This window comes from Bos javanicus, chromosome 13, assembly GCF_032452875.1.
Source record: "Bos javanicus breed banteng chromosome 13, ARS-OSU_banteng_1.0, whole genome shotgun sequence".
Classification (NCBI taxonomy): domain Eukaryota; kingdom Metazoa; phylum Chordata; class Mammalia; order Artiodactyla; family Bovidae; genus Bos; species Bos javanicus.
In genome coordinates, this window is record NC_083880.1 from 49380589 (window position 1) to 49394719 (window position 14131).

Below are 14131 nucleotides of genomic sequence, written 5' to 3' on the forward strand. Positions count from 1 at the left end.
GGATTTCTCAGAAGAAAATCTTTTAGAACCAGATTTTCTGCTTCCACCAACAGAAGCAAAACCTTTTACCTTCATTAGCACAGCCCTGCCAATAGCTTTCAAGTGGTCACGAGGCTAAAAGTTCTATTCAGCTTGGGGCCATTTTGCATTATCTCCAAGAGACACTTTCACCCTGGAGAGGCCACCTGCCTCTTAAAAGTTGAGATAGTATCTCTGCTCAACCCTGAGCTTCCACAAGCTGCTGAAGGCAGACATTTATCATCACAAAGGGAACTCAAAGGCCGGGCAAGACACTTGCTGTCATTTTACCAACCCATTGCCTATTTTTCCCTAAGCTTTCCCCAAATTTTCATTAGGGTTTGAGATGGAACCAGAAAGTACAACACAATTAAAAAAAATAGTAATAGTTTTTTAATTAAACTTTTTATTTGAGGTTATTGCAAATTCAGATGCAGTCATCAGAAATGATAGAACGCAATACTGTATACTGCTTAACTTGTAACTTTCACTCAGTTTCCCCCAATGGAACATATCAAAAAACTAAAGTATAATATCAAGAATATTGACACTGACACAATCAAAATACAGAACAATTTCATCACCACATTCTTGTCATACTTCATCCCTCCTCCATCCCTGACCTCTGATGACCACTAATTTGTTCTTGATCTCTATAATTTTGTTATTTCAAGAATATTAGAGAGGTGAAATCATACAGCATATAAACTTTTGGTATTGTCTTTTTCCATTCAGTATAATACCCTGGAGATTCATCCATGAAGTTGTGTGTGTCAGAACTTTGTTCCTTTTCACTGATGAGTAGTATTCCCTCGTGATTAATATATCATGGTTCATCTAAATTTTCATCCACTGAAAGACATCTGGGTTGTTTTCAATTTTAAGCTAATATGGATAAATCTTCAATGAATATACAGTTTTTATGTGACCCCTACGGCATTTCCTGGTGGCTCAGTTGTAAAGAATCTGCCAGTGGTGCAGAAGATGCAGGAGATACAAGTTCGATCCCTGGGTCACGAAGAACCTCTGGAGGAGGGAATAGCAACCTACTCCAGTATTCTAGCATGGAGAATCCCATGGAGAGAGGAACCTGGCGGGCTACAGTCCATGGGGTTGCAAAGAGTTGGACATGACTGAACACGCATGCATGCAGGTCCCAGTGAGAGAGAAAAAGGATAAAGGAGGGGTGGAGAGAGAAAGAAAGACTTTACTCTGAATTCAGGCCTCCTAAATCCTAGCCCAGTGATCCTAGCCCCAAGAACTCATTAAATAAGTGGATTTATACCTATATCTATGTCTATATCTGACCTTGTTGTTGGAGCTAACATTTTCCCTTTTTTTTTTAAAGTAAACCTTAGAAATTTGTTTAACTCCTTCAATGCAAGAAATAAAGAAAATGGGTTTCTAAAAATCATTTCAAATATCGTCAAAAATATATAGAGAAAAAGAAAGAGTGTGTGTTCAGTCTGTCCTATAGATCTCAGTGTGTGTTACTAGGGTTAGTAATGGAGGGGGCCTTCTGGACCCAGGAGCTCATCCTTCTGACTGGCAGATGAAGAAACAAGAACTTGCAGAAATGAAATCCCCTCTAAAGTGCTGTTCAGGAGGGGACTGGAGGAGTTGGAACTGATGGTATTTCCTAGCAGAGATCCCAGTGCCCCTGACTGAGCCATGTTCTTAGATGGGACAGGCACACTGGAGACCCAGGGCTGTGTTTACTATGAAGGCCTTTTGGCGGTGGGAGTGGAGGTGAAGAGAACTGGGAACTTATAGTCACTCCCAGGAGTCAAAATATGCCTGTGTAGCTTGATTCCTTCTTCCAGCCCAAGGGATGTCATCAATTGTTCAGCTTTGCTAAGAGAACTCATTCCACTGGACATAAAAATGTTCAGCACTCTGATGACCATATATAGAGCCAGTTGCCACCCTGGCCCCAGGCTGTGCAGACACAAATGGCAAATGGAGTAAAAGGAATTTAAAAATGTGCTTAAGACAGAGATAAAGGGATAAACAAAGCATCTAATTCAGAAAGAAGATGCTTGAAGTCAGGAGGGATCCCCACAGAGAAAGAAGTGAGTTTTGGCCCTGGAAGTGGGTTTCCAGCCTTTGAAGCTTGTGAAATATTACAGAAGCGGCAACAACCCAGGAAAGTCAGGGATGGCCAGAGGTTGAGGAAAATGTCCTTGCTTAAGGTCTATGGAGGATGTGATTTTGAGCATCTAGATCTGGCTCTTGGGGCTTTCTAGGAAGCTCAGTGGTAAAGAATGTGCCTACTAATGCTGGAGACCCAGGAAATGCATGTTCCATCCCTGCATCAGGAAGATCCCCTGGAAGAGGCCATGGCGATCCACCCCAGTATTCTTGCCTGGAAAGTCCCTCGGAGCCTGGCGGGTCCATGGGGTCACAAAAGTCTGACAGGACTTAGCAACTGAGCACGGGGGAGCACATCTGGCTCTTACAAGGGTTATGAGCCAGTGTGAACCTTCCCAGGTGCTGCTGGAGGAGGTGGTGTGAGCCCTGGAGAATCCCTACCACCACCATCTTTCTGGAGAAAGTAGCATGGCAAAGACCTTATCCACACAATTCTTTCCTTGATAACAATTATGTTTGTTCCTTCATGTCTTGAAGCAAAGGCATCAGATGTAATAGCTGTTGAAAAAAATAACTGGTACGATGACTGATTTATAGCTTTGTCATAACATAAATTATAACAGAGGCAAGGGCTTTTTGGAAGCACTGCTTTTCTGACGAAGTGCAAATCCCCTGCTTCTTTTCCAGCTATTGTTAAATTCGCTAAAAATAATGTCTGTGAAATATGTAAACATCATCCCTCCCCCATATGGAAACCATGAATTATTCAGATAGTAACTCTAAATAGGCAGGAAAGAGTCGGATGTTGGCCTAAGGCCTTAGGTTCCTGTCCTCGACAGGCTCTGAGCTTGTCAAAACCACTCTTCAATCACCTGACTAATAGTATGGTGTATTTCAGTGACTGAATCGGTCACATAATTAGAAGCATTCTCCACTGGCTGGAAAGAAATCTGCTGGTACATTCTAAATGAAAGACAACCAACTAGTTATGCCAGGTTATATAATTTAATGGTGGAACAGTAGAAGAAGCCCATGAAAAAGTGTGAGGGTGCATTCATTTTTGGTATAGGCTTAAGTACTTGAGCAGAACGCTTCTCTTTTTAACTCCCAGCTAATGCTCATCGCTGCTGTGTAAATGAATTCAGTGCAGCCAAAAGCCCCAGCTGGTTGACAGGATGGAATCAGTGGGGACCTGAATGCGTGGGGTCTATTTGCATTCACCTCGGTACATCTTGGGCAAACCAGTGCTGAAGTCCAGTGCAGGAGGTGAACATTTCTGCTCTCATCATTGTTGTAAGGCTAGTTTTTTCAAAACCCGGTTTCTATTTGTTATTTAAACAACAACAGAAATCTGGTGGTAGATCTCTCTGACTTCATTGACTCCAAAACGGCATCTTCCTCCCTTTTTCTCTCTCTCCGGCTGCTCCTCTACTTTTCTTCTCTTTTTCTCTTTCATCTGGCTTCTCCACCCAAAACAGCCAAGGGAAGTGAGGTAACAATAACTTTGTTGCATTTCACCTGGCCCACCCAGAGAAAAGCTATTTCTAGGCAAATGCGGAAAACCCAAACCTTGTGGAACTCACCAGGTCTCTAATCTAACATCCTCTGTGTGCTGCAGAGCCTAATGTTTAATTTGAAAAACAATCCGAAAATAGCATGAAAGGAAACATGGAATTTGCATAGCTATATATATATATGTTTAAGATAGTCTTTTTCAAAAACACTGTGTTTGAGAGCTGGCCCTTTACTTGAAGTTGCCCGGATTTCATGGACTCCCCGGCGATAAGGAGTGTAATTTTCACTTGAGTGACGGTTGATTTTCTGTACCATCTTCTTGGTGCTGGGGAGACTGATCTCAAACTGTCCTGCTGGAAAGCTAAAAGCTGACACTCAGAACTGTTTGCTGACTGAAGCTAAAGTAACAAAGACACTGGTGACAGGACGATTTCTAATGTGCTGTCATACTTTCAAGAGTCTTATTAAAATCTTGCTTTCTCTTTCCTTTTATTTCTTTTTTCTTTCCTACTTTCTAGAACTGTTTCTTTTCCCTTTTGGGAAAAAAAAAAGGATTTTTTCTGCATCGTCTTTATTTTCAAAATTTAAATTACAACAACTTTTTTGTAGGCAAAGCCTTGGTTTTGTTTAATCCAGCTACCTATAGATGGACTTTTTTCATCATCAAGCCATTTGGAGGCTGACGTCTATTTCCAAAATGCTAAGTTTAATAACTGGAGAAGAATAGCAAAAACCTATCATTTCAGGTTTCCTAGAGATTCATTCCTAGTCAAGGTGCCTTTCAATACAATCTTACTGACAGGTGCTAGAAATCCATATATGCAGCATAAGTTCTTCACTTAGAAAGTGCTGCTCTGCAGGTCAAAGTGCAGGGCAGGGAGGGTGTAGAACCCATACAGTGAAAACATTTAAGGGAAATTTAGAACCATTGTGTAATTCTTTACAAAAGGATTATTGCCTTGGGAATCCATCAGTGGATCCATAGGTAGAAGTTAGGGTGTCTGAGAACTTAGATAGGAAAAAAAAAAAATTACTTCTTTGTGTTTTCTGAGCTTTAATTGAAATGTAACTTTTTCATCAATTATAAATATGGACAAAAGCCCATGGTAGTATCAGCCATCTGTTACACATCACATTACAGCTAATTGTTGGAGGCATCTCAAACAGTTCTTTATGCTCACGTGAAATTGTGATAAATATTAGACCCACTAAATATTAGACCTATTAAATATTAGATCTTTTCATTTAACATTTTAATAAAAGAATAATTACTTTAACACAATTATAATTATTATTATAACTATTTCAATATAATCATGTTCCTTAATAGCCTTATGTACTTTATTTATTCCATTCAAATCATTGTTCTGAGAATCAAACAGTGAATGGTCCAATGACTCCCTGCCACAAGTTAAGACTCTTGGTTTGGAGGTTAAATGATTCTTCCAATAGATGTTTTGTGGTTCTAGATTTGGGAATTGGAGAGGAGTATATAAAGTAGGAGAGAGGGGAGCTTGGTGTTTGTCTTGGGCCTTGCAGAGAAGCTGCTTACCTCTGTTGGGCCTGTGTTCAGGGCTCAACATCCAAACAACTCTCCCAAAATGTAGAGAAAAAGAAAGTGCATGCTAGGCAGCAGATATAGGGAAAATAACAAAAAAAGCAACACACAATTAAAAACCCCATTGAGGGATTAACAGATACACATTCAGTTCAGTTCAGTTCAGTCACTCAGTCGTGTCCGACTCTTCGCGACCCCATGAATCGCAGCACGCCAGGCCTCCCTGTCCATCACCAACTCCCGGAGTTCACTCAGACTCACATCCATCGAGTCGGTGATGCCATCCAGCCATCTCATCCTCTGTCCTTCCCTTCTCCTCTTGCCCCCAATCCCTCCCAGCATCAGAGTCTTTTCCAATGAGTCAACTCTTCACATGAGGTGGCCAAAGTACTGGAGTTTCAGCTTCAGCATCATTCCTTCCAAAGAAATCCCAGGGCTGATCTCCTTCAGAATGGACTGGTTGGATCTCCTTGCAGTCCAAGGGACTCTCAAGAGTCTTCTCCAACACCACAGTTCAAAAGCACCAATTCTTCGGTGCTCAGCCTTCTTCACAGTCCAACTCTCACGTCCATACATGACCACAGGAAAAACCATAGCCTTGACTAGAAGGACCTTTGTTGGCAAAGTAATGTCTCTGCTTTTGAATATACTATCTAGGTTGGTCATAACTTTCCTTCCAAGGAGTAAGCGTCTTTTAATTTCATGGCTGCAGTCACCATCTGCAGTGATTTTGGAGCCCCAAAAAATAAAGTCTGACACTTTTTCTACTGTTTCCCCATCTATTTCCCATGAAGTAATGGGACCGGATGCCATTACCATATACAAAATAGATAAATAACAAGTACCTACTGTATAGCACAGAGAACTATATTTGATATCTTGTAATAAACTATACTAGAAAATAATCTGAAAAAGAATATATGTATGTGTGTGTGTGTATATATATATATATAATATGTTTATATAATGCATACATAACTGAATCGCTTTGTTGTACACATGAAACTAATACAACACTATAAATCAACTATAATAAAAAGAACAGTGAAAAAATCCACTGAAAGTCTTATAGCTCAAAGGGTTTTCTTTTTAATCATTTCTTCCCTCTTTTGCACATATTTTTCCTGTTGCTAATCCCCACACTCCCCATTTTTAAGCAGTTTTCGATGCATTCCAGAAGATACCATCCACTTCAATGTTATTTGCAGAGGCATTTATTTGTAGACATAACAGCTTTCACATAACTCTCCCTCACTAGCAAGTTGTCTGGCCTGACTCTTTACTATTATTACAACAATGACAAAAGGCCAGCTTGCTACTAGAGTTAGTATTACCTGCAGGTATAAGGAAGGTTTATTTGCAAGATCTACAACAGCAGGGGCCAGGGAGGTAAGTCGATAGCCATTGTATGTGTTAAATTAACTCAGGGAGTTACTGACTGACATAACATGAGTTTAATGAGACACAGTTTCCCCAGGGTTTCTGTTAAAATATTTTCATCTCAATAAATTGAGAAGAGGAGGCCTTCTCAGGAAAAGCTATTTTTTCGCTTCTACTTTACCTTCTGATTCTGAAAATTGGTAGAAAGGAGAGACAAAGGAAGGATGAATATGGCAGCAAAAGTGGGCAGGGAAGTTTATGCGGGCCGAGAGACAGGAATAAACTTTGCAGTCACAGAAGTAGATTCAAATTCAAATTCAAAGTAGAAGTAGCTCTTCAACTAGCCTGGCTGTGTGATTTTGAGCAGGTTGCTTAATTTTCTGAACTTCAGTTCTCCATCTATAAAATAGATACAATTATAGCCCCAGCTTATAGAATTATTGTGAGAATCTGATGACATAGGATATGCAAGATGTTTGGCACTATGCCTGGTATCCTGTAATGAGAACTTAATAATAGATGGCTCCTGCAGGGGTGGTGATGAGACAGGGTGAGTATATCAGCAGGAAGAAGAGACAAGCATAAGAGCAGCTGCTATCTTGACCCATCTGCCGTGTTTATCTGTAATCAACCAGCCAGTCCTGTTCTACTGCGAAGGGATGTTCTCTTCACTAGGCTGCTAGTATCCTGGCCTCCTTCCTTTCCTCTTAATAATCTTGGTTGCCTTATTGAATTACTGGTTTGTCTCAGTTTTTCTAACTTAAAAACCAGGATCTTAATGATAGTTAATATCTACTTCACAAGCTGGATGAACTAGTATACGTGTGAAGTCATGCTATTTTTCAAAGTCAAGATAGTGACTCCCCTGCTCTCATAATGAGGATGTGAGCACTGAGGTAAATGTATATGTAGATGCCTATCTGTACATGGGTTTTTTGTTTTTTTTCTATGTAGACTACCTAGTTAATATTTTAAATATGATAATCATTTAACTGATAAATAAGTTATGTGAAAGTCTTCGTAAACAGCAAGTATTATTTAAGCCAGCAATTTATAATTTTTACTAGTGCTGTTCAAAATAAAAATAATTTGGTCATTGGGAAATTGTCTTCTGGAATCCTTTGGCCCTCTGTTAGGTAAGAACTTAATTCTGTCAAAGGGTATGAGATCTCTAAGTTCTCGTCTTGTCTAATCACTAAGGAACCAGGGACAATCCTGAATGATTTAGAATCTTATCTTGCTCTTCTGTGAGTTAAGACTATCCCAGACTTGACCTTTGGTCAGCATTCTTAATAACCATTCTTGGAGTATGATGTTAAAAAGTGGTTGATAGAGGGTATAACAGAAGAAAATTTGAGTATTCCTGCAAACACTCCTTGCTTCTTTCAATAACCAATGATGTAAACCTCATTCATTAAAAATCAACTTTCTTAAATTTATTTATATTTTAGGACTTTTTAAAAAACTCAGCAAGTGCTTAGAAATCCCCATAATGGTCTCTCACCTCCTACAGTGGTACCTCTGGACCTGGAACAGCTTGAATATGAAGGCTGCCTTGTCTCTAATCCTATGTGCTTATTTAAACCAATAAATATATTTTACCCATGTTATTATATAGAGCCCAGACTAATCTGTCCCTTATTTATTAAGAGTTCATCCGCCCAGGCTTTCCTAGTAATCTAGTGGTTGAGAATCTGCCTGCCAATGCAGGGGACATCGGTTCGATCCCTGGTCTGGGAAGATCCCACATGCTGTGGAACAAGTAAGCCTGTGTGCCACAGTTACTGAAGCTTGTGCATTTTATAGCTGCAGCTATTGAAACCTGTATGCACAGAGACCATGCTCCACAAGACAGGAAACTGCAATGAGAAGCCCATGTACTACAAGAAAGAGCAGACTGTGCTCACAGCAACTAGGGAAAGCCTGCATGTAGCAACAAAGACCCAGCACAGCCAAAAATAAACAAATACATATTTTTTAAAAAAAAAGAGTTGATCAACAAAAAGCATAGCTAATCTACTCTGGGACTGAACCATTCATGTGGTTTGATGTGGGGAGAGAAATGTCATAGGGAGATTGATTTACCATATTACTTTAAGATACTGGCTAAGATACGGCAAGGAAAACAAAGAGAATTATGGAAGAAAATGATCAACTGTTGTTTAACAGACCATCAGTACCTCCTCTGACCAGTGGGAAGAAACGATCTGCTGAAGCTGTCAAAGCTGTGACCTCCACCGGCCTGCAGCCATCCTGGCCTCTGGTATCTGGACCCATAGGATGATTCACCCAGTACTAATTGCATGATGGTTATTATTAATAGTACTAGGCTAGTTTGCTATGAGTATTGATTCAAAGTGATATTGTGACTGTTTTAAAATAGTTCAGAGTGATAACTTATTGGTAGAGTAACTCTAAAGAAATCATGAAGGCAGAGCTCTTTACAAAATCAGTGGCCAATATCCAGGCTTGGTGGAGAAGGAAACGGCAACCCACTCCAGTATTCTTGCCAGGGAGAATCCCATGGACAGAGGAAACTGGTGGGCTACAGTCCATGGGGTTGCAAAAGAGTCAGACATGACTGAGCATAACCAGGCTTGGGTTGGAAGCCTTTATTTGAGGGAGTCTTACTTCTTGTGCTTGGCCAGAATAGCTCAGGGATGCTGATTTATAATTTGCTGCTTTTCAATCCAAGATTTGGCTATACATTTAGGTTAACTTATGCAAAACTGGCAGAGGTTGAATTCTAGCTTTTTCTAATGTCTTAAGTTTGATCATTTCCCTCTGGTTAGCGTGGAGAGAACTAAAGCCTTCTGTTCTGACCAAACAACCACAACCCAAATAGGCCAAGACACTAGGGAAATACTGGGGCAAGTGAAATGAGTACAGTTTAGAGCAGCCAAGCTGAGGCACGGAGCTCAAACCAATGCTGGGGCAGTGTGAGCCATGTCTCCAGGGGCCTAACACACTTCTCATATGAAACTTTAAAGTACGGGTGGTTTACATAAAGTTGGGAAAAATTCAAGTACTAAATAGCTCTGTTTCTTTTACTTCTCTGTACCACTTTGGGAACTGTGTTAATTTCCCCCTGGGGACCCATTCCTTCCTCCCTTTGGGTCCCTGAGATTCAGACGGGGCTGGCTCACTTTCTTTCCACCTGTACCAGCTCCAGGTGTGGTTATGTAGCCCATACATGACCCATTAGACCAATAATCAGATCAATAATGAACTATCATCCAATTTGGGAGAGTTAGATCTAGGTCTTTGTTAGAGATTTTAGAACAGAGGTGCTAGCCATCTTCTGGTGTAGATATACTGGTAGAAGGCAGACCTAGCACTTCTGGAGACCATCTTTGTTGCTACAAGGAGGAAGCTTATCTGAGAATGAAGCCAACACAGAGGAAAGCAGCGTTGAGAGACAGTGACAGATGTACCATTTGAATCCCATGAGATGAGGAATCTAAGTCAAACTTTGCCTAAAATGACAGGTGTGATTAACTGATTTATTTTTACACAGGACAATTTGAGTTAGGCTTCTGTTACTTGCAATAGAGTGTTCTGAATAGTATATTGTCTTTTGTAGAGCCTGTGTATCAGTCAGCTATTGCCACAATAATGCTACATAACAAAACACTGAAAGACTCAGAGGCATCCAATAGTCAATTCTTTCTTTATTATGAGTTAGCTGGGATTGGGTTAGTCTAAGTTGGGTTTGACTGGACTTGGTTCCAAGCTTTAGGTTGAATCAAGTGTACTCCATTAATCTCTTACACTCTTTTGACAAGTGGCTATTTAGGGCATACTGCTATTTTCACAGTGACTGACAGAAATGTCAGATAGCAGTCCCAACTACATAAGCACAGTCTGAGCCTCTGCTTATGTCCTGTTCACTAACATTGCATTGGCTAAAACAAGTAATTTGACCAAGTCCAACATCAAAGTGGGGAAAGCACCTTCATGAGATGAAGAGAAGGGAGTGAATATTTACTGAACAATAATCTACTACTGTCTGAATTTAAACCAAAGGAAATAAGGGCTAGTGAAAGTTGCTCAGTCGTATCTGACCCTTTGTGACCCCATGGACTATAGAGTCCATGGAATTCTCGAGGCCAAAATACTGGAGTGGGTAGCCTTTCCCTTCTCCAGGGAATCTTCCCATCGCCGGGATTGAGCCCAGGTCTCCTGCATTGCCAATGGATTCTTTACCAGCTGAGCCACAAGGGAAGCCCAAGAATACTGGAGTGGGTAGCCTATCCCTTCTCCAGTGGATCTTCCTTGCCCAGGAATCGAACCAGGGGGGTCTCCTGCATTGCAGACAGATTCTTTACCAACTGAGCTACCAGGAAATAAGGGCTACTTATTATCAAATAGTGTGATTTTAAAACTATAAGGCTATAAATATAATGATAAATAAGCAATGTAATATATTTTAAACAAGTTAATGTAACAAATGGTGATTGAATTTTTTAGCACTGAGTGCTGAAGATTGAAAGATTCAATCTTCTAATTTGTTTTCTAATATGAATGATGTTGAAATTATTTCTGATATGAATAGAACATCATACAGGCGCCACCTTCTGATCAAGATATTATTTTGGTCATATGTAATACATATAGATATCAACTAATGAGAACATTCAGAAACAATTTCGTTTAACTTTGAAATTTTACCTCACACAACATGCAAATATTGTGAACTACAATTAAAAGGCACTATCTGAATTCATAATAATAATGACCGTCATTCTTTTGTCTCCTAGTTTCAGGTACTTTGCTAAATGAGCCTCAGTGATATTAAATAATGTGACCAAATTCTCAAATCTGACAAGGACCAGAGAAGGACATCTACCTGGGTCTGTGTTGGGTTAAGACTTGAGCCTTTATTTCACTATATTGTAGGAAGTCTAGGTTAAACAATGAAGATGAGTTGGCAGCAATTCTAGAAAACACTACTGCCCTGATAAATGAAACCATTGCTCCAGTCATGCTTCGAAGCAGGAGGTTGGATTTGGCACAATGAAGTTTCGTTAAGGAAGACAGTTGAGGGCAGCAGCTCTGTGTGATGGTGAAGAGCATAAGATCTTGTGAGGTTCCCCTGGGGTCAGTGATTTGCCTTGTACCAGGCAGAAGACAGCTAGCCTGACCTACAGCTTCATTGTGGGAAGTTAATGTCATACTGCATGAAAAGATCTTTATATAACCTGTGGCCAAGGGAGCACAGTTATAAACTCCAATAAAAAAACAAATGCAGAAACAGACTAGCTCTCTGTCCTGGTGATTCTATAACTGACTTAACTGACTTGTGTAAAACAGAGGCTGAACCTTGTAATCTCTTGAAATTAATTTTGACCCTTACAGTGTTTAGACTTGGGGACTTTTCTAACCACTTGAAAAAAAATTCAAGAGTGGAAATGTCCTCGGTTTAGTGTGAGTGATAATAGTTGGTATCTGGGTTGCTTGAATGATCGTGGTTGGGCAGAAAAAAGTTCCTGAGGAAGCAGGCACTTTCAGTGTCAAACTCCACTTTGACCATCTGAAAGTAAAGCTTTATAGTTAAAATTTTTGGTTGGAAAATAGGATTTTTTTTTTTTTTTTGCCTTTTCTTTGAGTCAAGGTGATAGCGGACTGAGAGTTGAGTGTCAAATAGCTGGAATCAGTAATAAAGTCTCCTTCCACTCAGAAAATGAAGAGGAAAGTCTGCCTCAGAATTTGTCATGTCTCTGTTCTACTATATAACAGTTTATGGGTGATAAAATAGATGATGTCCATGATAACATCTAGAATGCAGGTAATACATGAATATTATTCTGTTTATAAGGCACTTTTCAAACTAGGTAAGCCCAACTTAAACATAATTGCATGGGAGGGATGATTCCACACACATGGAGAGTGTGGAGACAATTAAGTCTGGGGCATGTGCCCACTTTTCCTGAGCTCTGAAGGGGGAGGAAATCTTGATATATTTTTGTAAGTCTTCTTCTCCTCTTCTATTTTTAGGATGGGAGGGTGGCTTCAGTGCTGGATGAAGATCTGAGCAAACACACAGGGTTGGGAAAGGCCCAGAAAACGGAGTAAGGCACCTCCCTCCAGCAAAATCTGGAGAGAACAGAGCGGGGCCCTGGGTGGCAGCAAGCAGGTGACCCGTCAGAACATGAAACAAGGAGTTCCAAAGTTCTGGCCTAGCCCAGAGAATATCCTGTATCCCACATCTAGATGTTACTTCTGAGAAGGTGAGCCTTCCTTTACTCCCCAGATCTGCTTACAGAAAGCAAGGAGGTTCAGCCCTTGACTATTTTGAGTTTCATAAGCAGAGTGACTTAACTGCACCATGCTATTATTTTTGTGACTTCAGGAACTCATTTGACCTAGCTTTCTCTTGTGTATTTTTTTTTTCCATTTGAAGAAATATAGGTGATAGGTCAAATCGGTAGCCTTGAAATTGTGAGTCTCAGAGCTCTAGCAGTCCTCAGAAACCTCAGAAGATCTCAAAAGCCCCTCAGATTTGGCAGACAAGTAGGACGAGTGAGAAGAACTCCTTTCCCTGCACCCCCTTTCACTTAGAATCCTTTCTCATTTGGGGTTTTGTGGATGACTCTGAGCAGCAACTGCTGTCCTTAACCATCTGGAAGCCAGTTACTGACTGGTCATGAAACTCCCCTCTTGCTCCGTGGTCCTTCAAAACCCTGAGCATTGGAGTCAAGTTCAGACTTCATTCTTGGAAGAAGGTCCTGTGTTATGAGTATCACAAGTGGCCTGGAGATAGAAGAAACAAAAAGATATAATATCTGCCCTCAAGGATTTTACTGTCTAATGAAGAAAATAAGCAGGGTGACAATACACAGCCTTGACGTACTCTTTTTCCTATTTGGAACCAGTCTGCTGCTCCATGTCCAGTTCTAACTGTTGCTTCTTGACCCGCATTCAGGTTTCTCAAGAGGCAGGTCAGATAGTCTAGTATCCCCATCTCTTTCAGAATTTTCCACAGTATATTGTGATCCACACAGTCAAAGGATTTAGCATAGTCAATAAAGCAGAAATAGATATTTTTCTGGAACTCTCTTGCTTTTTCCATGATTCAGCAGATGTTGGCAATATGATCTCTTGTTCGCCTGCCTTTTCTAAAACCAGTTTGAACACCTGGAAGTTCATGGTTCACGTATTGTTGAAGCCTGCTTATTTAACTTAAAAGCAGAGTACATTATGAGAAATGATGGGCTGGATGAAGCACAAGCTAGAAGCAAGATTGTGGGAGAAATATCAAAAACCTCAGATATGCAGATGACAACACCCTTATGGCAGAAAGTGAAGAAGAACTAAAGAGCTTCTTGATGAAACTGAAAGAGGAGAGTGAAAAAGTTGGCTTAAAGTTCAACATTCAGAAAACTAAGATCGTGGCATCTGGTCCAATCGCTTCATGGCAAATAGATGCAGAAACAGTGGAAACTGTGACAAACTTTATTTGGGGGGGCTCCAAAATTGCTGCAGATGGTGACTGCAGCTAGGAAATTAAAAGTCGCTTACTCCTTGGAAGGAAAGTTATGACCAACCTAGACAGCATATTAAAAAGCA